Raw genomic sequence first — 20,926 nt, forward strand, 5'->3', positions numbered from 1 at the left:
TATGTATGTGTATATATGTACGTATGTATGTATGTATTTCTTTGTTTATTGCACTAACTGATGAAATCAACCATTTAAATGCTGCACCCGGAAAATGTGATCACAGACTTTAGGTCTACCCTTAAAGAGCAAGAGAAAAATGGAGGTTTCATAGTACAAAGCAGAAAGATAAGAGCTTCATGACTGAGGATTTACAGATTCTTTTTCAATAAAGCATAAGGCTGCAAAAGAAGCATTTGATGCACAGAATCCTATCTCTACTAGTTGCTGATTGACAGCAGACAGACAGCAGCTGTGTCTTGTTCATAGCATGGCAAGGTAGAAAGGGCAGAGTGAGGTGATGATGGTGATGGGGAAAGAAGGCCTAGGAAAAACCATATGCTTGCCGACAAGGATGGGATTTGAACCCATGCATGCAGAGCACAATGGATTAGCAGTCCATCGCCTTAACCACTCGGCCACCTTGTCCTGGCAGCATAAAGGCCAAAAGTCTTCCTTCAAACTTTCTTTTCTTTCCTCACGCTCTTACTATCTTCACATTTTTTAACCCTCCACTGTATCAACAAAGAGCATCACTCACTTAAAAGGAACAGGTTTGCTGCTACAATTGCACCAAATTCTCCTCTAAGATGGGATGGTATAGAAGATGCAATTATCCCAGCACTCTCTTCAGCGCTATCCTTCTTCTGCTTGCGGCATTGTTTCTGCTCTTACAACTAGGAAATAAACCATATCTTCAGTTCAGGTCCCTTCAATGGTGGTCATATCTTACTCCTTTTCCTCTGTTTGGCTGGCCTACGTAGGACACGCCTGTCGGACTGATGTTACTTAAACTCAAGAAACGAAGGGTTGACCGTAATGTATTCTATGGAAAGGAAAGAGGTACGTACGTGGGGGTCTTTGGGTATTTTATAAAGAAAACGTTCCTTGGAGATTGATTGTTTTAATTAAAATAAGTATTTCCAAATTCAAAGCTCTTCTCTATGGAGATGGATGGCTCAACAGCTCTCCATTACTGACAGGGAATGTGAAGAGAGAGCTTTGGTGAGGTGGGAGCTGAGGCACCACTGGGAGTTGAACCCAGGATCTCCTGTTTACTAGACAGGTGCTTTAGCCAACTAAGCCATGGTGCCATGGAAAGGCTTTTAGCCATTACCTTACAAACCTACAGTGAGCTATTGATGCCCCCTAATGGTAAGAGACAGAACAAATTGAGCACCTTTCCTGTCCATTTCGTTGAACCGCTTTCCTTTTCTCTCCCAAAACTGGACTCTTTGTAGCTCATTCATGTAATTCAAAGCTTCCTTTTCATAGTATGTTTTTGAATTATCCCATTAGGGCGTCCAACTCTGTCCAGTGGAACGGTTTTTTCGAATGGTATCATATTCCTTTTGTGAATCTTTCATTTCCACTTTGTAGTATTGCAGCACAATCTGATGAATCCCTGCTTCCTACCTATGAAATCAGGTAGCTGGCTAGAGCATAAAAAAGAAGAATCCTCCCCATTGTACTCGTAACCGTAACATATCACATTTCTCGACCCATTCACTTTTAATGTGATCAAAGTCGTAATTAACACAGATGAAGTACATTCAGTAAGAAAGTGCCTGTTTGTTTTCTCCTCTTCTTGAGGAACATTGATATCTCATCTATCTTTTGTCTTGATGTCTCTTTAGCGCTCTTTTTGCCCCCGATTAGTCTCCAATGTGTTTCTTGTGTTTTCCTTCTTTCATATTTTGCTAATTGTCATTGCTCTGAAGCAGCATTTTCAACGGTTTTTCATTATCTCCGCTAGGATTGGGTATTTATTTCCGAAATTCGAGTTTGTGACCAAAGGACTTTCCCGCCAAAATTCAAATTTGAGGACCAACAGACTTTCCTACCTCACTCTGCTTCCTTCTTGAAGAAACTATCCACCTCAAATGCCAGCTAATCAGGTTTGGGAACCCGTTATATATAAAGACCAACAGCAGATCTCTCACAGCATACCCTGAAGAAAGCCACAGCGCCATGGCTGAAACGTCGGTACCACTTCCTCAGAAGCTTCCAGAGCCGGACAACTGCAACAATGATGACATCATCTGCGGAAGCCTTACAGAACCTATTTATTCCCTTATCCATTTCTGCTTCACCTTGTTATTCCTTTCATTCTAGGTTTACTATCATTTGTTTAAAAGGTGCCTCTTTATTTTCCTTTGCCTGTGTTGTACATTTCTAAAGTCCCATTTTCAAAGCCTTTCCCCCTTATGTCTGTACTCTCATCCTTCATGTCTTCAGATCGCATCTCTCTATATGTTCTTGGGTACTTAACATTTATTTTGAGTTAGCTCATGCCTTCTGCAGGTCTGGTTCCAGGTGAATTACATTCATGCTCCCTAAGTATTTCCCCTGGTCTCAAAGAGCATAGATCTACGTTTTGTAGCTGAAGAAGCAGGACATTATGTGACTTGCCCAGAGTCCCAAGGTGCATCTGGGGGATTTGAATCCTTCCTTTCCTGGATGAAAGCAGGCAGCTGCTCAAGTACTGGACTGCTGTTGGATCTCTTTTGCATCCGCCCATGGCTTTTGATCATTTTTCTGTTTGCTTGCTTTTCTGCATTCTCTATCTTATTGGCAGTAAAGGCTAATAACATCAGTGGCAGCAAGCTAAAACAAAGTGAGCTAGTCATTTAAAAGCTTATGCTGTCAAAGTAGTGATCTTATGGCTACCTTCCACATCTGGCCCACACTAGTCTGTGATTTTTAGTTAGGTATTTATTTATGTATGTGTATATATGTACGTATGTATGTATGTATTTCTTTGTTTATTGCACTAACTGATGAAATCAACCATTTAAATGCTGCACCCGGAAAATGTGATCACAGACTTTAGGTCTACCCTTAAAGAGCAAGAGAAAAATGGAGGTTTCATAGTACAAAGCAGAAAGATAAGAGCTTCATGACTGAGGATTTACAGATTCTTTTTCAATAAAGCATAAGGCTGCAAAAGAAGCATTTGATGCACAGAATCCTATCTCTACTAGTTGCTGATTGACAGCAGACAGACAGCAGCTGTGTCTTGTTCATAGCATGGCAAGGTAGAAAGGGCAGAGTGAGGTGATGATGGTGATGGGGAAAGAAGGCCTAGGAAAAACCATATGCTTGCCGACAAGGATGGGATTTGAACCCATGCATGCAGAGCACAATGGATTAGCAGTCCATCGCCTTAACCACTCGGCCACCTTGTCCTGGCAGCATAAAGGCCAAAAGTCTTCCTTCAAACTTTCTTTTTCTTTCCTCACGCTCTTACTATCTTCACATTTTTTAACCCTCCACTGTATCAACAAAGAGCATCACTCACTTAAAAGGAACAGGTTTGCTGCTACAATTGCACCAAATTCTCCTCTAAGATGGGATGGTATAGAAGATGCAATTATCCCAGCACTCTCTTCAGCGCTATCCTTCTTCTGCTTGCGGCATTGTTTCTGCTCTTACAACTAGGAAATAAACCATATCTTCAGTTCAGGTCCCTTCAATGGTGGTCATATCTTACTCCTTTTCCTCTGTTTGGCTGGCCTACGTAGGACACGCCTGTCGGACTGATGTTACTTAAACTCAAGAAACGAAGGGTTGACCGTAATGTATTCTATGGAAAGGAAAGAGGTACGTACGTGGGGGTCTTTGGGTATTTTATAAAGAAAACGTTCCTTGGAGATTGATTGTTTTAATTAAAATAAGTATTTCCAAATTCAAAGCTCTTCTCTATGGAGATGGATGGCTCAACAGCTCTCCATTACTGACAGGGAATGTGAAGAGAGAGCTTTGGTGAGGTGGGAGCTGAGGCACCACTGGGAGTTGAACCCAGGATCTCCTGTTTACTAGACAGGTGCTTTAGCCAACTAAGCCATGGTGCCATGGAAAGGCTTTTAGCCATTACCTTACAAACCTACAGTGAGCTATTGATGCCCCCTAATGGTAAGAGACAGAACAAATTGAGCACCTTTCCTGTCCATTTCGTTGAACCGCTTTCCTTTTCTCTCCCAAAACTGGACTCTTTGTAGCTCATTCATGTAATTCAAAGCTTCCTTTTCATAGTATGTTTTTGAATTATCCCATTAGGGCGTCCAACTCTGTCCAGTGGAACGGTTTTTCGAATGGTATCATATTCCTTTTGTGAATCTTTCATTTCCACTTTGTAGTATTGCAGCACAATCTGATGAATCCCTGCTTCCTACCTATGAAATCAGGTAGCTGGCTAGAGCATAAAAAAGAAGAATCCTCCCCATTGTACTCGTAACCGTAACATATCACATTTCTCGACCCATTCACTTTTAATGTGATCAAAGTCGTAATTAACACAGATGAAGTACATTCAGTAAGAAAGTGCCTGTTTGTTTTCTCCTCTTCTTGAGGAACATTGATATCTCATCTATCTTTTGTCTTGATGTCTCTTTAGCGCTCTTTTTGCCCCCGATTAGTCTCCAATGTGTTTCTTGTGTTTTCCTTCTTTCATATTTTGCTAATTGTCATTGCTCTGAAGCAGCATTTTCAACGGTTTTTCATTATCTCCGCTAGGATTGGGTATTTATTTCCGAAATTCGAGTTTGTGACCAAAGGACTTTCCCGCCAAAATTCAAATTTGAGGACCAACAGACTTTCCTACCTCACTCTGCTTCCTTCTTGAAGAAACTATCCACCTCAAATGCCAGCTAATCAGGTTTGGGAACCCGTTATATATAAAGACCAACAGCAGATCTCTCACAGCATACCCTGAAGAAAGCCACAGCGCCATGGCTGAAACGTCGGTACCACTTCCTCAGAAGCTTCCAGAGCCGGACAACTGCAACAATGATGACATCATCTGCGGAAGCCTTACAGAACCTATTTATTCCCTTATCCATTTCTGCTTCACCTTGTTATTCCTTTCATTCTAGGTTTACTATCATTTGTTTAAAAGGTGCCTCTTTATTTTCCTTTGCCTGTGTTGTACATTTCTAAAGTCCCATTTTCAAAGCCTTTCCCCCTTATGTCTGTACTCTCATCCTTCATGTCTTCAGATCGCATCTCTCTATATGTTCTTGGGTACTTAACATTTATTTTGAGTTAGCTCATGCCTTCTGCAGGTCTGGTTCCAGGTGAATTACATTCATGCTCCCTAAGTATTTCCCCTGGTCTCAAAGAGCATAGATCTACGTTTTGTAGCTGAAGAAGCAGGACATTATGTGACTTGCCCAGAGTCCCAAGGTGCATCTGGGGGATTTGAATCCTTCCTTTCCTGGATGAAAGCAGGCAGCTGCTCAAGTACTGGACTGCTGTTGGATCTCTTTTGCATCCGCCCATGGCTTTTGATCATTTTTCTGTTTGCTTGCTTTTCTGCATTCTCTATCTTATTGGCAGTAAAGGCTAATAACATCAGTGGCAGCAAGCTAAAACAAAGTGAGCTAGTCATTTAAAAGCTTATGCTGTCAAAGTAGTGATCTTATGGCTACCTTCCACATCTGGCCCACACTAGTCTGTGATTTTTAGTTAGGTATTTATTTATGTATGTGTATATATGTACGTATGTATGTATGTATTTCTTTGTTTATTGCACTAACTGATGAAATCAACCATTTAAATGCTGCACCCGGAAAATGTGATCACAGACTTTAGGTCTACCCTTAAAGAGCAAGAGAAAAATGGAGGTTTCATAGTACAAAGCAGAAAGATAAGAGCTTCATGACTGAGGATTTACAGATTCTTTTTCAATAAAGCATAAGGCTGCAAAAGAAGCATTTGATGCACAGAATCCTATCTCTACTAGTTGCTGATTGACAGCAGACAGACAGCAGCTGTGTCTTGTTCATAGCATGGCAAGGTAGAAAGGGCAGAGTGAGGTGATGATGGTGATGGGGAAAGAAGGCCTAGGAAAAACCATATGCTTGCCGACAAGGATGGGATTTGAACCCATGCATGCAGAGCACAATGGATTAGCAGTCCATCGCCTTAACCACTCGGCCACCTTGTCCTGGCAGCATAAAGGCCAAAAGTCTTCCTTCAAACTTTCTTTTTCTTTCCTCACGCTCTTACTATCTTCACATTTTTTAACCCTCCACTGTATCAACAAAGAGCATCACTCACTTAAAAGGAACAGGTTTGCTGCTACAATTGCACCAAATTCTCCTCTAAGATGGGATGGTATAGAAGATGCAATTATCCCAGCACTCTCTTCAGCGCTATCCTTCTTCTGCTTGCGGCATTGTTTCTGCTCTTACAACTAGGAAATAAACCATATCTTCAGTTCAGGTCCCTTCAATGGTGGTCATATCTTACTCCTTTTCCTCTGTTTGGCTGGCCTACGTAGGACACGCCTGTCGGACTGATGTTACTTAAACTCAAGAAACGAAGGGTTGACCGTAATGTATTCTATGGAAAGGAAAGAGGTACGTACGTGGGGGTCTTTGGGTATTTTATAAAGAAAACGTTCCTTGGAGATTGATTGTTTTAATTAAAATAAGTATTTCCAAATTCAAAGCTCTTCTCTATGGAGATGGATGGCTCAACAGCTCTCCATTACTGACAGGGAATGTGAAGAGAGAGCTTTGGTGAGGTGGGAGCTGAGGCACCACTGGGAGTTGAACCCAGGATCTCCTGTTTACTAGACAGGTGCTTTAGCCAACTAAGCCATGGTGCCATGGAAAGGCTTTTAGCCATTACCTTACAAACCTACAGTGAGCTATTGATGCCCCCTAATGGTAAGAGACAGAACAAATTGAGCACCTTTCCTGTCCATTTCGTTGAACCGCTTTCCTTTTCTCTCGCAAAACTGGACTCTTTGTAGCTCATTCATGTAATTCAAAGCTTCCTTTTCATAGTATGTTTTTGAATTATCCCATTAGGGCGTCCAACTCTGTCCAGTGGAACGGTTTTTCGAATGGTATCATATTCCTTTTGTGAATCTTTCATTTCCACTTTGTAGTATTGCAGCACAATCTGATGAATCCCTGCTTCCTACCTATGAAATCAGGTAGCTGGCTAGAGCATAAAAAAGAAGAATCCTCCCCATTGTACTCGTAACCGTAACATATCACATTTCTCGACCCATTCACTTTTAATGTGATCAAAGTCGTAATTAACACAGATGAAGTACATTCAGTAAGAAAGTGCCTGTTTGTTTTCTCCTCTTCTTGAGGAACATTGATATCTCATCTATCTTTTGTCTTGATGTCTCTTTAGCGCTCTTTTTGCCCCCGATTAGTCTCCAATGTGTTTCTTGTGTTTTCCTTCTTTCATATTTTGCTAATTGTCATTGCTCTGAAGCAGCATTTTCAACGGTTTTTCATTATCTCCGCTAGGATTGGGTATTTATTTCCGAAATTCGAGTTTGTGACCAAAGGACTTTCCCGCCAAAATTCAAATTTGAGGACCAACAGACTTTCCTACCTCACTCTGCTTCCTTCTTGAAGAAACTATCCACCTCAAATGCCAGCTAATCAGGTTTGGGAACCCGTTATATATAAAGACCAACAGCAGATCTCTCACAGCATACCCTGAAGAAAGCCACAGCGCCATGGCTGAAACGTCGGTACCACTTCCTCAGAAGCTTCCAGAGCCGGACAACTGCAACAATGATGACATCATCTGCGGAAGCCTTACAGAACCTATTTATTCCCTTATCCATTTCTGCTTCACCTTGTTATTCCTTTCATTCTAGGTTTACTATCATTTGTTTAAAAGGTGCCTCTTTATTTTCCTTTGCCTGTGTTGTACATTTCTAAAGTCCCATTTTCAAAGCCTTTCCCCCTTATGTCTGTACTCTCATCCTTCATGTCTTCAGATCGCATCTCTCTATATGTTCTTGGGTACTTAACATTTATTTTGAGTTAGCTCATGCCTTCTGCAGGTCTGGTTCCAGGTGAATTACATTCATGCTCCCTAAGTATTTCCCCTGGTCTCAAAGAGCATAGATCTACGTTTTGTAGCTGAAGAAGCAGGACATTATGTGACTTGCCCAGAGTCCCAAGGTGCATCTGGGGGATTTGAATCCTTCCTTTCCTGGATGAAAGCAGGCAGCTGCTCAAGTACTGGACTGCTGTTGGATCTCTTTTGCATCCGCCCATGGCTTTTGATCATTTTTCTGTTTGCTTGCTTTTCTGCATTCTCTATCTTATTGGCAGTAAAGGCTAATAACATCAGTGGCAGCAAGCTAAAACAAAGTGAGCTAGTCATTTAAAAGCTTATGCTGTCAAAGTAGTGATCTTATGGCTACCTTCCACATCTGGCCCACACTAGTCTGTGATTTTTAGTTAGGTATTTATTTATGTATGTGTATATATGTACGTATGTATGTATGTATTTCTTTGTTTATTGCACTAACTGATGAAATCAACCATTTAAATGCTGCACCCGGAAAATGTGATCACAGACTTTAGGTCTACCCTTAAAGAGCAAGAGAAAAATGGAGGTTTCATAGTACAAAGCAGAAAGATAAGAGCTTCATGACTGAGGATTTACAGATTCTTTTTCAATAAAGCATAAGGCTGCAAAAGAAGCATTTGATGCACAGAATCCTATCTCTACTAGTTGCTGATTGACAGCAGACAGACAGCAGCTGTGTCTTGTTCATAGCATGGCAAGGTAGAAAGGGCAGAGTGAGGTGATGATGGTGATGGGGAAAGAAGGCCTAGGAAAAACCATATGCTTGCCGACAAGGATGGGATTTGAACCCATGCATGCAGAGCACAATGGATTAGCAGTCCATCGCCTTAACCACTCGGCCACCTTGTCCTGGCAGCATAAAGGCCAAAAGTCTTCCTTCAAACTTTCTTTTTCTTTCCTCACGCTCTTACTATCTTCACATTTTTTAACCCTCCACTGTATCAACAAAGAGCATCACTCACTTAAAAGGAACAGGTTTGCTGCTACAATTGCACCAAATTCTCCTCTAAGATGGGATGGTATAGAAGATGCAATTATCCCAGCACTCTCTTCAGCGCTATCCTTCTTCTGCTTGCGGCATTGTTTCTGCTCTTACAACTAGGAAATAAACCATATCTTCAGTTCAGGTCCCTTCAATGGTGGTCATATCTTACTCCTTTTCCTCTGTTTGGCTGGCCTACGTAGGACACGCCTGTCGGACTGATGTTACTTAAACTCAAGAAACGAAGGGTTGACCGTAATGTATTCTATGGAAAGGAAAGAGGTACGTACGTGGGGGTCTTTGGGTATTTTATAAAGAAAACGTTCCTTGGAGATTGATTGTTTTAATTAAAATAAGTATTTCCAAATTCAAAGCTCTTCTCTATGGAGATGGATGGCTCAACAGCTCTCCATTACTGACAGGGAATGTGAAGAGAGAGCTTTGGTGAGGTGGGAGCTGAGGCACCACTGGGAGTTGAACCCAGGATCTCCTGTTTACTAGACAGGTGCTTTAGCCAACTAAGCCATGGTGCCATGGAAAGGCTTTTAGCCATTACCTTACAAACCTACAGTGAGCTATTGATGCCCCCTAATGGTAAGAGACAGAACAAATTGAGCACCTTTCCTGTCCATTTCGTTGAACCGCTTTCCTTTTCTCTCCCAAAACTGGACTCTTTGTAGCTCATTCATGTAATTCAAAGCTTCCTTTTCATAGTATGTTTTTGAATTATCCCATTAGGGCGTCCAACTCTGTCCAGTGGAACGGTTTTTCGAATGGTATCATATTCCTTTTGTGAATCTTTCATTTCCACTTTGTAGTATTGCAGCACAATCTGATGAATCCCTGCTTCCTACCTATGAAATCAGGTAGCTGGCTAGAGCATAAAAAAGAAGAATCCTCCCCATTGTACTCGTAACCGTAACATATCACATTTCTCGACCCATTCACTTTTAATGTGATCAAAGTCGTAATTAACACAGATGAAGTACATTCAGTAAGAAAGTGCCTGTTTGTTTCTCCTCTTCTTGAGGAACATTGATATCTCATCTATCTTTTGTCTTGATGTCTCTTTAGCGCTCTTTTTGCCCCCGATTAGTCTCCAATGTGTTTCTTGTGTTTTCCTTCTTTCATATTTTGCTAATTGTCATTGCTCTGAAGCAGCATTTTCAACGGTTTTTCATTATCTCCGCTAGGATTGGGTATTTATTTCCGAAATTCGAGTTTGTGACCAAAGGACTTTCCCGCCAAAATTCAAATTTGAGGACCAACAGACTTTCCTACCTCACTCTGCTTCCTTCTTGAAGAAACTATCCACCTCAAATGCCAGCTAATCAGGTTTGGGAACCCGTTATATATAAAGACCAACAGCAGATCTCTCACAGCATACCCTGAAGAAAGCCACAGCGCCATGGCTGAAACGTCGGTACCACTTCCTCAGAAGCTTCCAGAGCCGGACAACTGCAACAATGATGACATCATCTGCGGAAGCCTTACAGAACCTATTTATTCCCTTATCCATTTCTGCTTCACCTTGTTATTCCTTTCATTCTAGGTTTACTATCATTTGTTTAAAAGGTGCCTCTTTATTTTCCTTTGCCTGTGTTGTACATTTCTAAAGTCCCATTTTCAAAGCCTTTCCCCCTTATGTCTGTACTCTCATCCTTCATGTCTTCAGATCGCATCTCTCTATATGTTCTTGGGTACTTAACATTTATTTTGAGTTAGCTCATGCCTTCTGCAGGTCTGGTTCCAGGTGAATTACATTCATGCTCCCTAAGTATTTCCCCTGGTCTCAAAGAGCATAGATCTACGTTTTGTAGCTGAAGAAGCAGGACATTATGTGACTTGCCCAGAGTCCCAAGGTGCATCTGGGGGATTTGAATCCTTCCTTTCCTGGATGAAAGCAGGCAGCTGCTCAAGTACTGGACTGCTGTTGGATCTCTTTTGCATCCGCCCATGGCTTTTGATCATTTTTCTGTTTGCTTGCTTTTCTGCATTCTCTATCTTATTGGCAGTAAAGGCTAATAACATCAGTGGCAGCAAGCTAAAACAAAGTGAGCTAGTCATTTAAAAGCTTATGCTGTCAAAGTAGTGATCTTATGGCTACCTTCCACATCTGGCCCACACTAGTCTGTGATTTTTAGTTAGGTATTTATTTATGTATGTGTATATATGTACGTATGTATGTATGTATTTCTTTGTTTATTGCACTAACTGATGAAATCAACCATTTAAATGCTGCACCCGGAAAATGTGATCACAGACTTTAGGTCTACCCTTAAAGAGCAAGAGAAAAATGGAGGTTTCATAGTACAAAGCAGAAAGATAAGAGCTTCATGACTGAGGATTTACAGATTCTTTTTCAATAAAGCATAAGGCTGCAAAAGAAGCATTTGATGCACAGAATCCTATCTCTACTAGTTGCTGATTGACAGCAGACAGACAGCAGCTGTGTCTTGTTCATAGCATGGCAAGGTAGAAAGGGCAGAGTGAGGTGATGATGGTGATGGGGAAAGAAGGCCTAGGAAAAACCATATGCTTGCCGACAAGGATGGGATTTGAACCCATGCATGCAGAGCACAATGGATTAGCAGTCCATCGCCTTAACCACTCGGCCACCTTGTCCTGGCAGCATAAAGGCCAAAAGTCTTCCTTCAAACTTTCTTTTTCTTTCCTCACGCTCTTACTATCTTCACATTTTTTAACCCTCCACTGTATCAACAAAGAGCATCACTCACTTAAAAGGAACAGGTTTGCTGCTACAATTGCACCAAATTCTCCTCTAAGATGGGATGGTATAGAAGATGCAATTATCCCAGCACTCTCTTCAGCGCTATCCTTCTTCTGCTTGCGGCATTGTTTCTGCTCTTACAACTAGGAAATAAACCATATCTTCAGTTCAGGTCCCTTCAATGGTGGTCATATCTTACTCCTTTTCCTCTGTTTGGCTGGCCTACGTAGGACACGCCTGTCGGACTGATGTTACTTAAACTCAAGAAACGAAGGGTTGACCGTAATGTATTCTATGGAAAGGAAAGAGGTACGTACGTGGGGGTCTTTGGGTATTTTATAAAGAAAACGTTCCTTGGAGATTGATTGTTTTAATTAAAATAAGTATTTCCAAATTCAAAGCTCTTCTCTATGGAGATGGATGGCTCAACAGCTCTCCATTACTGACAGGGAATGTGAAGAGAGAGCTTTGGTGAGGTGGGAGCTGAGGCACCACTGGGAGTTGAACCCAGGATCTCCTGTTTACTAGACAGGTGCTTTAGCCAACTAAGCCATGGTGCCATGGAAAGGCTTTTAGCCATTACCTTACAAACCTACAGTGAGCTATTGATGCCCCCTAATGGTAAGAGACAGAACAAATTGAGCACCTTTCCTGTCCATTTCGTTGAACCGCTTTCCTTTTCTCTCCCAAAACTGGACTCTTTGTAGCTCATTCATGTAATTCAAAGCTTCCTTTTCATAGTATGTTTTTGAATTATCCCATTAGGGCGTCCAACTCTGTCCAGTGGAACGGTTTTTCGAATGGTATCATATTCCTTTTGTGAATCTTTCATTTCCACTTTGTAGTATTGCAGCACAATCTGATGAATCCCTGCTTCCTACCTATGAAATCAGGTAGCTGGCTAGAGCATAAAAAAGAAGAATCCTCCCCATTGTACTCGTAACCGTAACATATCACATTTCTCGACCCATTCACTTTTAATGTGATCAAAGTCGTAATTAACACAGATGAAGTACATTCAGTAAGAAAGTGCCTGTTTGTTTTCTCCTCTTCTTGAGGAACATTGATATCTCATCTATCTTTTGTCTTGATGTCTCTTTAGCGCTCTTTTTGCCCCCGATTAGTCTCCAATGTGTTTCTTGTGTTTTCCTTCTTTCATATTTTGCTAATTGTCATTGCTCTGAAGCAGCATTTTCAACGGTTTTTCATTATCTCCGCTAGGATTGGGTATTTATTTCCGAAATTCGAGTTTGTGACCAAAGGACTTTCCCGCCAAAATTCAAATTTGAGGACCAACAGACTTTCCTACCTCACTCTGCTTCCTTCTTGAAGAAACTATCCACCTCAAATGCCAGCTAATCAGGTTTGGGAACCCGTTATATATAAAGACCAACAGCAGATCTCTCACAGCATACCCTGAAGAAAGCCACAGCGCCATGGCTGAAACGTCGGTACCACTTCCTCAGAAGCTTCCAGAGCCGGACAACTGCAACAATGATGACATCATCTGCGGAAGCCTTACAGAACCTATTTATTCCCTTATCCATTTCTGCTTCACCTTGTTATTCCTTTCATTCTAGGTTTACTATCATTTGTTTAAAAGGTGCCTCTTTATTTTCCTTTGCCTGTGTTGTACATTTCTAAAGTCCCATTTTCAAAGCCTTTCCCCCTTATGTCTGTACTCTCATCCTTCATGTCTTCAGATCGCATCTCTCTATATGTTCTTGGGTACTTAACATTTATTTTGAGTTAGCTCATGCCTTCTGCAGGTCTGGTTCCAGGTGAATTACATTCATGCTCCCTAAGTATTTCCCCTGGTCTCAAAGAGCATAGATCTACGTTTTGTAGCTGAAGAAGCAGGACATTATGTGACTTGCCCAGAGTCCCAAGGTGCATCTGGGGGATTTGAATCCTTCCTTTCCTGGATGAAAGCAGGCAGCTGCTCAAGTACTGGACTGCTGTTGGATCTCTTTTGCATCCGCCCATGGCTTTTGATCATTTTTCTGTTTGCTTGCTTTTCTGCATTCTCTATCTTATTGGCAGTAAAGGCTAATAACATCAGTGGCAGCAAGCTAAAACAAAGTGAGCTAGTCATTTAAAAGCTTATGCTGTCAAAGTAGTGATCTTATGGCTACCTTCCACATCTGGCCCACACTAGTCTGTGATTTTTAGTTAGGTATTTATTTATGTATGTGTATATATGTACGTATGTATGTATGTATTTCTTTGTTTATTGCACTAACTGATGAAATCAACCATTTAAATGCTGCACCCGGAAAATGTGATCACAGACTTTAGGTCTACCCTTAAAGAGCAAGAGAAAAATGGAGGTTTCATAGTACAAAGCAGAAAGATAAGAGCTTCATGACTGAGGATTTACAGATTCTTTTTCAATAAAGCATAAGGCTGCAAAAGAAGCATTTGATGCACAGAATCCTATCTCTACTAGTTGCTGATTGACAGCAGACAGACAGCAGCTGTGTCTTGTTCATAGCATGGCAAGGTAGAAAGGGCAGAGTGAGGTGATGATGGTGATGGGGAAAGAAGGCCTAGGAAAAACCATATGCTTGCCGACAAGGATGGGATTTGAACCCATGCATGCAGAGCACAATGGATTAGCAGTCCATCGCCTTAACCACTCGGCCACCTTGTCCTGGCAGCATAAAGGCCAAAAGTCTTCCTTCAAACTTTCTTTTCCTTTCCTCACGCTCTTACTATCTTCACATTTTTTAACCCTCCACTGTATCAACAAAGAGCATCACTCACTTAAAAGGAACAGGTTTGCTGCTACAATTGCACCAAATTCTCCTCTAAGATGGGATGGTATAGAAGATGCAATTATCCCAGCACTCTCTTCAGCGCTATCCTTCTTCTGCTTGCGGCATTGTTTCTGCTCTTACAACTAGGAAATAAACCATATCTTCAGTTCAGGTCCCTTCAATGGTGGTCATATCTTACTCCTTTTCCTCTGTTTGGCTGGCCTACGTAGGACACGCCTGTCGGACTGATGTTACTTAAACTCAAGAAACGAAGGGTTGACCGTAATGTATTCTATGGAAAGGAAAGAGGTACGTACGTGGGGGTCTTTGGGTATTTTATAAAGAAAACGTTCCTTGGAGATTGATTGTTTTAATTAAAATAAGTATTTCCAAATTCAAAGCTCTTCTCTATGGAGATGGATGGCTCAACAGCTCTCCATTACTGACAGGGAATGTGAAGAGAGAGCTTTGGTGAGGTGGGAGCTGAGGCACCACTGGGAGTTGAACCCAGGATCTCCTGTTTACTAGACAGGTGCTTTAGCCAACTAAGCCATGGTGCCATGGAAAGGCTTTTAGCCATTACCTTACAAACCTACAGTGAGCTATTGATGCCCCCTAATGGTAAGTGACAGAACAAATTGAGCACCTTTCCTGTCCATTTCGTTGAACCGCTTTCCTTTTCTCTCGGCAAAACTGGACTCTTTGTAGCTCATTCATGTAATTCAAAGCTTCCTTTTCATAGTATGTTTTTGAATTATCCCATTAGGGCGTCCAACTCTGTCCAGTGGAACGGTTTTTCGAATGGTATCATATTCCTTTTGTGAATCTTTCATTTCCACTTTGTAGTATTGCAGCACAATCTGATGAATCCCTGCTTCCTACCTATGAAATCAGGTAGCTGGCTAGAGCATAAAAAAGAAGAATCCTCCCCATTGTACTCGTAACCGTAACATATCACATTTCTCGACCCATTCACTTTTAATGTGATCAAAGTCGTAATTAACACAGATGAAGTACATTCAGTAAGAAAGTGCCTGTTTGTTTTCTCCTCTTCTTGAGGAACATTGATATCTCATCTATCTTTTGTCTTGATGTCTCTTAACGCTCTTTTTGCCCCCGATTAGTCTCCAATGTGTTTCTTGTGTTTTCCTTCTTTCATATTTTGCTAATTGTCATTGCTCTGAAGCAGCATTTTCAACGGTTTTTCATTATCTCCGCTAGGATTGGGTATTTATTTCCGAAATTCAAGTTTGTGACCAAAGGACTTTCCCGCCAAAATTCAAATTTGAGGACCAACAGACTTTCCTACCTCACTCTGCTTCCTTCTTGAAGAAACTATCCACCTCAAATGCCAGCTAATCAGGTTTGGGAACCCGTTATATATAAAGACCAACAGCAGATCTCTCACAGCATACCCTGAAGAAAGCCACAGCGCCATGGCTGAAACGTCGGTACCACTTCCTCAGAAGCTTCCAGAGCCGGACAACTGCAACAATGATGACATCATCTGCGGAAGCCTTACAGAACCTATTTATTCCCTTATCCATTTCTGCTTCACCTTGTTATTCCTTTCATTCTAGGTTTACTATCATTTGTTTAAAAGGTGCCTCTTTATTTTCCTTTGCCTGTGTTGTACATTTCTAAAGTCCCATTTTCAAAGCCTTTCCCCCTTATGTCTGTACTCTCATCCTTCATGTCTTCAGATCGCATCTCTCTATATGTTCTTGGGTACTTAACATTTATTTTGAGTTAGCTCATGCCTTCTGCAGGTCTGGTTCCAGGTGAATTACATTCATGCTCCCTAAGTATTTCCCCTGGTCTCAAAGAGCATAGATCTACGTTTTGTAGCTGAAGAAGCAGGACATTATGTGACTTGCCCAGAGTCCCAAGGTGCATCTGGGGGATTTGAATCCTTCCTTTCCTGGATGAAAGCAGGCAGCTGCTCAAGTACTGGACTGCTGTTGGATCTCTTTTGCATCCGCCCATGGCTTTTGATCATTTTTCTGTTTGCTTGCTTTTCTGCATTCTCTATCTTATTGGCAGTAAAGGCTAATAACATCAGTGGCAGCAAGCTAAAACAAAGTGAGCTAGTCATTTAAAAGCTTATGCTGTCAAAGTAGTGATCTTATGGCTACCTTCCACATCTGGCCCACACTAGTCTGTGATTTTTAGTTAGGTATTTATTTATGTATGTGTATATATGTACGTATGTATGTATGTATTTCTTTGTTTATTGCACTAACTGATGAAATCAACCATTTAAATGCTGCACCCGGAAAATGTGATCACAGACTTTAGGTCTACCCTTAAAGAGCAAGAGAAAAATGGAGGTTTCATAGTACAAAGCAGAAAGATAAGAGCTTCATGACTGAGGATTTACAGATTCTTTTTCAATAAAGCATAAGGCTGCAAAAGAAGCATTTGATGCACAGAATCCTATCTCTACTAGTTGCTGATTGACAGCAGACAGACAGCAGCTGTGTCTTGTTCATAGCATGGCAAGGTAGAAAGGGCAGAGTGAGGTGATGATGGTGATGGGGAAAGAAGGCCTAGGAAAAAACCATATGCTTGCCGACAAGGATGGGATTTGAACCCATGCATGCAGAGCACAATGGATTAGCAGTCCATCGCCTTAACCACTCGGCCACCTTGTCCTGGCAGCATAAAGGCCAAAAGTCTTCCTTCAAACTTTCTTTTTCTTTCCTCACGCTCTTACTATCTTCACATTTTTTAACCCTCCACTGTATCAACAAAGAGCATCACTCACTTAAAAGGAACAGGTTTGCTGCTACAATTGCACCAAATTCTCCTCTAAGATGGGATGGTATAGAAGATGCAATTATCCCAGCACTCTCTTCAGCGCTATCCTTCTTCTGCTTGCGGCATTGTTTCTGCTCTTACAACTAGGAAATAAACCATATCTTCAGTTCAGGTCCCTTCAATGGTGGTCATATCTTACTCCTTTTCCTCTGTTTGGCTGGCCTACGTAGGACACGCCTGTCGGACTGATGTTACTTAAACTCAAGAAACGAAGGGTTGACCGTAATGTATTCTATGGAAAGGAAAGAGGTACGTACGTGGGGGTCTTTGGGTATTTTATAAAGAAAACGTTCCTTGGAGATTGATTGTTTTAATTAAAATAAGTATTTCCAAATTCAAAGCTCTTCTCTATGGAGATGGATGGCTCAACAGCTCTCCATTACTGACAGGGAATGTGAAGAGAGAGCTTTGGTGAGGTGGGAGCTGCGGCACCACTGGGAGTTGAACCCAGGATCTCCTGTTTACTAGACAGGTGCTTTAGCCAACTAAGCCATGGTGCCATGGAAAGGCTTTTAGCCATTACCTTACAAACCTACAGTGAGCTATTGATGCCCCCTAATGGTAAGAGACAGAACAAATTGAGCACCTTTCCTGTCCATTTCGTTGAACCGCTTTCCTTTTCTCTCCCAAAACTGGACTCTTTGTAGCTCATTCATGTAATTCAAAGCTTCCTTTTCATAGTATGTTTTTGAGTTATCCCATTAGGGCGTCCAACTCTGTCCAGTGGAACGGTTTTTCAAATGGTATCATATTCCTTTTGTGAATCTTTCATTTCCACTTTGTAGTATTGCAGCACAGTCTGATGAATCCCTGCTTCCTACCTATGAAATCAGGTAGCTGGCTAGAGCATAAAAAAGAAGAATCCTCCCCATTGTACTCGTAACCGTAACATATCACATTTCTCGACCCATTCACTTTTAATGTGATCAAAGTCGTAATTAACACAGATGAAGTACATTCAGTAAGAAAGTGCCTGTTTGTTTTCTCCTCTTCTTGAGGAACATTGATATCTCATCTATCTTTTGTCTTGATGTCTCTTTAGCGCTCTTTTTGCCCCCGATTAGTCTCCAATGTGTTTCTTGTGTTTTCCTTCTTTCATATTTTGCTAATTGTCATTGCTCTGAAGCAGCATTTTCAACGGTTTTTCATTATCTCCGCTAGGATTGGGTATTTATTTCCGAAATTCGAGTTTGTGACCAAAGGACTTTCCCGCCAAAATTCAAATTTGAGGACCAACAGACTTTCCTACCTCACTCTGCTTCCTTCTTGAAGAAACTATCCACCTCAAATGCCAGCTAATCAGGTTTGGGAACCCGTTATATATAAAGACCAACAGCAGATCTCTCACAGCATACCCTGAAGAAAGCCACAGCGCCATGGCTGAAACGTCGGTACCACTTCCTCAGAAGCTTCCAGAGCCGGACAACTGCAACAATGATGACATCATCTGCGGAAGCCTTACAGAACTTATTTATTCCCTTATCCATTTCTGCTTCACCTTGTTATTCCTTTCATTCTAGGTTTACTATCATTTGTTTAAAAGGTGCCTCTTTATTTTCCTTTGCCTGTGTTGTACATTTCTAAAAAGTCCCATTTTCAAAGCCTTTCCCCCTTATGTCTGTACTCTCATCCTTCATGTCTTCAGATCGCATCTCTCTATATGTTCTTGGGTACTTAACATTTATTTTGAGTTAGCTCATGCCTTCTGCAGGTCTGGTTCCAGGTGAATTACATTCATGCTCCCTAAGTATTTCCCCTGGTCTCAAAGAGCATAGATCTACGTTTTGTAGCTGAAGAAGCAGGACATTATGTGACTTGCCCAGAGTCCCAAGGTGCATCTGGGGGATTTGAATCCTTCCTTTCCTGGATGAAAGCAGGCAGCTGCTCAAGAACTGGACTGCTGTTGGATCTCTTTTGCATCCGCCCATGGCTTTTGATCATTTTTCTGTTTGCTTGCTTTTCTGCATTCTCTATCTTATTGGCAGTAAAGGCTAATAACATCAGTGGCAGCAAGCTAAAACAAAGTGAGCTAGTCATTTAAAAGCTTATGCTGTCAAAGTAGTGATCTTATGGCTACCTTCCACATCTGGCCCACACTAGTCTGTGATTTTTAGTTAGGTATTTATTTATGTATGTGTATATATGTACGTATGTATGTATGTATTTCTTTGTTTATTGCACTAACTGATGAAATCAACCATTTAAATGCTGCACCCGGAAAATGTGATCACAGACTTTAGGTCTACCCTTAAAGAGCAAGAGAAAAATGGAGGTTTCATAGTACAAAGCAGAAAGATAAGAGCTTCATGATTGAGGATTTACAGATTCTTTTTCAATAAAGCATAAGGCTGCAAAAGAAGCATTTGATGCACAGAATCCTATCTCTACTAGTTGCTGATTGACAGCAGACAGACAGCAGCTGTGTCTTGTTCATAGCATGGCAAGGTAGAAAGGGCAGAGTGAGGTGATGATGGTGATGGGGAAAGAAGGCCTAGGAAAAACCATATGCTTGCCGACAAGGATGGGATTTGAACCCATGCATGCAAAGCACAATGGATTAGCAGTCCATCGCCTTAACCACTCGGCCACCTTGTCCTGGCAGCATAAAGGCCAAAAGTCTTCCTTCAAACTTTCTTTTCTTTCCTCACGCTCTTACTATCTTCACATTTTTTAACCCTCCACTGTATCTACAAAGAGCATCACTCACTTAAAAGGAACAGGTTTGCTGCTACAATTGCACCAAATTCTCCTCTAAGATGGGATGGTATAGAAGATGCAATTATCCCAGCACTCTCTTCAGCGCTATCCTTCTTCTGCTTGCGGCATTGTTTCTGCTCTTACAACTAGGAAATAAACCATATCTTCAGTTCAGGTCCCTTCAATGGTGGTCATATCTTACTCCTTTTCCTCTGTTTGGCTGGCCTACGTAGGACACGCCTGTCGGACTGATGTTACTTAAACTCAAGAAACGAAGGGTTGACCGTAATGTATTCTATGGAAAGGAAAGAGGTACGTACGTGGGGGTCTTTGGGTATTTTATAAAGAAAACGTTCCTTGGAGATTGATTGTTTTAATTAAAATAAGTATTTCCAAATTCAAAGCTCTTCTCTATGGAGATGGATGGCTCAACAGCTCTCCATTACTGACAGGGAATGTGAAGAGAGAGCTTTGGTGAGGTGGGAGCTGAGGCACCACTGGGAGTTGAACCCAGGATCTCCTGTTTACTAGACAGGTGCTTTAGCCAACTAAGCCATGGTGCCATGGAAAGGCTTTTAGCCATTACCTTACAAACCTACAGTGAGCTATTGATGCCCCCTAATGGTAAGAGACAGAACAAATTGAGCACCTTTCCTGTCCATTTCGTTGAACCGCTTTCCTTTTCTCTCCCAAAACTGGACTCTTTGTAGCTCATTCATGTAATTCAAAGCTTCCTTTTCATAGTATGTTTTTGAGTTATCCCATTAGGGCGTCCAACTCTGTCCAGTGGAACGGTTTTTCAAATGGTATCATATTCCTTTTGTGAATCTTTCATTTCCACTTTGTAGTATTGCAGCACAGTCTGATGAATCCCTGCTTCCTACCTATGAAATCAGGTAGCTGGCTAGAGCATAAAAAAGAAGAATCCTCCCCATTGTACTCGTAACCGTAACATATCACATTTCTCGACCCATTCACTTTTAATGTGATCAAAGTCGTAATTAACACAGATGAAGTACATTCAGTAAGAAAGTGCCTGTT

The 20,926-nt window shown here is 41.4% G+C and overlaps 16 non-coding genes across 16 annotated transcripts; all 16 read right to left on the reverse strand.

Moving 5' to 3' along the window:
• Window positions 1-386: 386 nt before the first annotated feature.
• On the reverse strand, window positions 387-468 carry TRNAS-GCU. Its single transcript has one exon. It is a non-coding gene; the product is annotated as a tRNA-Ser (tRNA).
• A 591-nt stretch (window positions 469-1,059) lies between these two features.
• TRNAT-AGU lies at window positions 1,060-1,133 on the reverse strand. Its single transcript has one exon. It is a non-coding gene; the product is annotated as a tRNA-Thr (tRNA).
• Window positions 1,134-3,145: 2,012 nt separating this feature from the next.
• TRNAS-GCU lies at window positions 3,146-3,227 on the reverse strand. The gene has a single exon. It is a non-coding gene; the product is annotated as a tRNA-Ser (tRNA).
• Window positions 3,228-3,819: 592 nt separating this feature from the next.
• Window positions 3,820-3,893, reverse strand: TRNAT-AGU. The gene has a single exon. It is a non-coding gene; the product is annotated as a tRNA-Thr (tRNA).
• A 2,011-nt stretch (window positions 3,894-5,904) lies between these two features.
• On the reverse strand, window positions 5,905-5,986 carry TRNAS-GCU. Its single transcript has one exon. It is a non-coding gene; the product is annotated as a tRNA-Ser (tRNA).
• A 592-nt stretch (window positions 5,987-6,578) lies between these two features.
• TRNAT-AGU lies at window positions 6,579-6,652 on the reverse strand. The gene has a single exon. It is a non-coding gene; the product is annotated as a tRNA-Thr (tRNA).
• Window positions 6,653-8,663: 2,011 nt separating this feature from the next.
• Window positions 8,664-8,745, reverse strand: TRNAS-GCU. The gene has a single exon. It is a non-coding gene; the product is annotated as a tRNA-Ser (tRNA).
• Window positions 8,746-9,337: 592 nt separating this feature from the next.
• Window positions 9,338-9,411, reverse strand: TRNAT-AGU. Its single transcript has one exon. It is a non-coding gene; the product is annotated as a tRNA-Thr (tRNA).
• A 2,010-nt stretch (window positions 9,412-11,421) lies between these two features.
• TRNAS-GCU lies at window positions 11,422-11,503 on the reverse strand. The gene has a single exon. It is a non-coding gene; the product is annotated as a tRNA-Ser (tRNA).
• Window positions 11,504-12,095: 592 nt separating this feature from the next.
• TRNAT-AGU lies at window positions 12,096-12,169 on the reverse strand. The gene has a single exon. It is a non-coding gene; the product is annotated as a tRNA-Thr (tRNA).
• Window positions 12,170-14,180: 2,011 nt separating this feature from the next.
• TRNAS-GCU lies at window positions 14,181-14,262 on the reverse strand. The gene has a single exon. It is a non-coding gene; the product is annotated as a tRNA-Ser (tRNA).
• Window positions 14,263-14,854: 592 nt separating this feature from the next.
• TRNAT-AGU lies at window positions 14,855-14,928 on the reverse strand. The gene has a single exon. It is a non-coding gene; the product is annotated as a tRNA-Thr (tRNA).
• A 2,012-nt stretch (window positions 14,929-16,940) lies between these two features.
• Window positions 16,941-17,022, reverse strand: TRNAS-GCU. The gene has a single exon. It is a non-coding gene; the product is annotated as a tRNA-Ser (tRNA).
• A 592-nt stretch (window positions 17,023-17,614) lies between these two features.
• TRNAT-AGU lies at window positions 17,615-17,688 on the reverse strand. The gene has a single exon. It is a non-coding gene; the product is annotated as a tRNA-Thr (tRNA).
• A 2,013-nt stretch (window positions 17,689-19,701) lies between these two features.
• Window positions 19,702-19,783, reverse strand: TRNAS-GCU. The gene has a single exon. It is a non-coding gene; the product is annotated as a tRNA-Ser (tRNA).
• A 591-nt stretch (window positions 19,784-20,374) lies between these two features.
• TRNAT-AGU lies at window positions 20,375-20,448 on the reverse strand. The gene has a single exon. It is a non-coding gene; the product is annotated as a tRNA-Thr (tRNA).
• Window positions 20,449-20,926: the final 478 nt, after the last annotated feature.

This window comes from Microcaecilia unicolor, chromosome 1 (assembly GCF_901765095.1).
Source record: "Microcaecilia unicolor chromosome 1, aMicUni1.1, whole genome shotgun sequence".
Taxonomy (NCBI): Eukaryota; Metazoa; Chordata; class Amphibia; order Gymnophiona; family Siphonopidae; genus Microcaecilia; species Microcaecilia unicolor.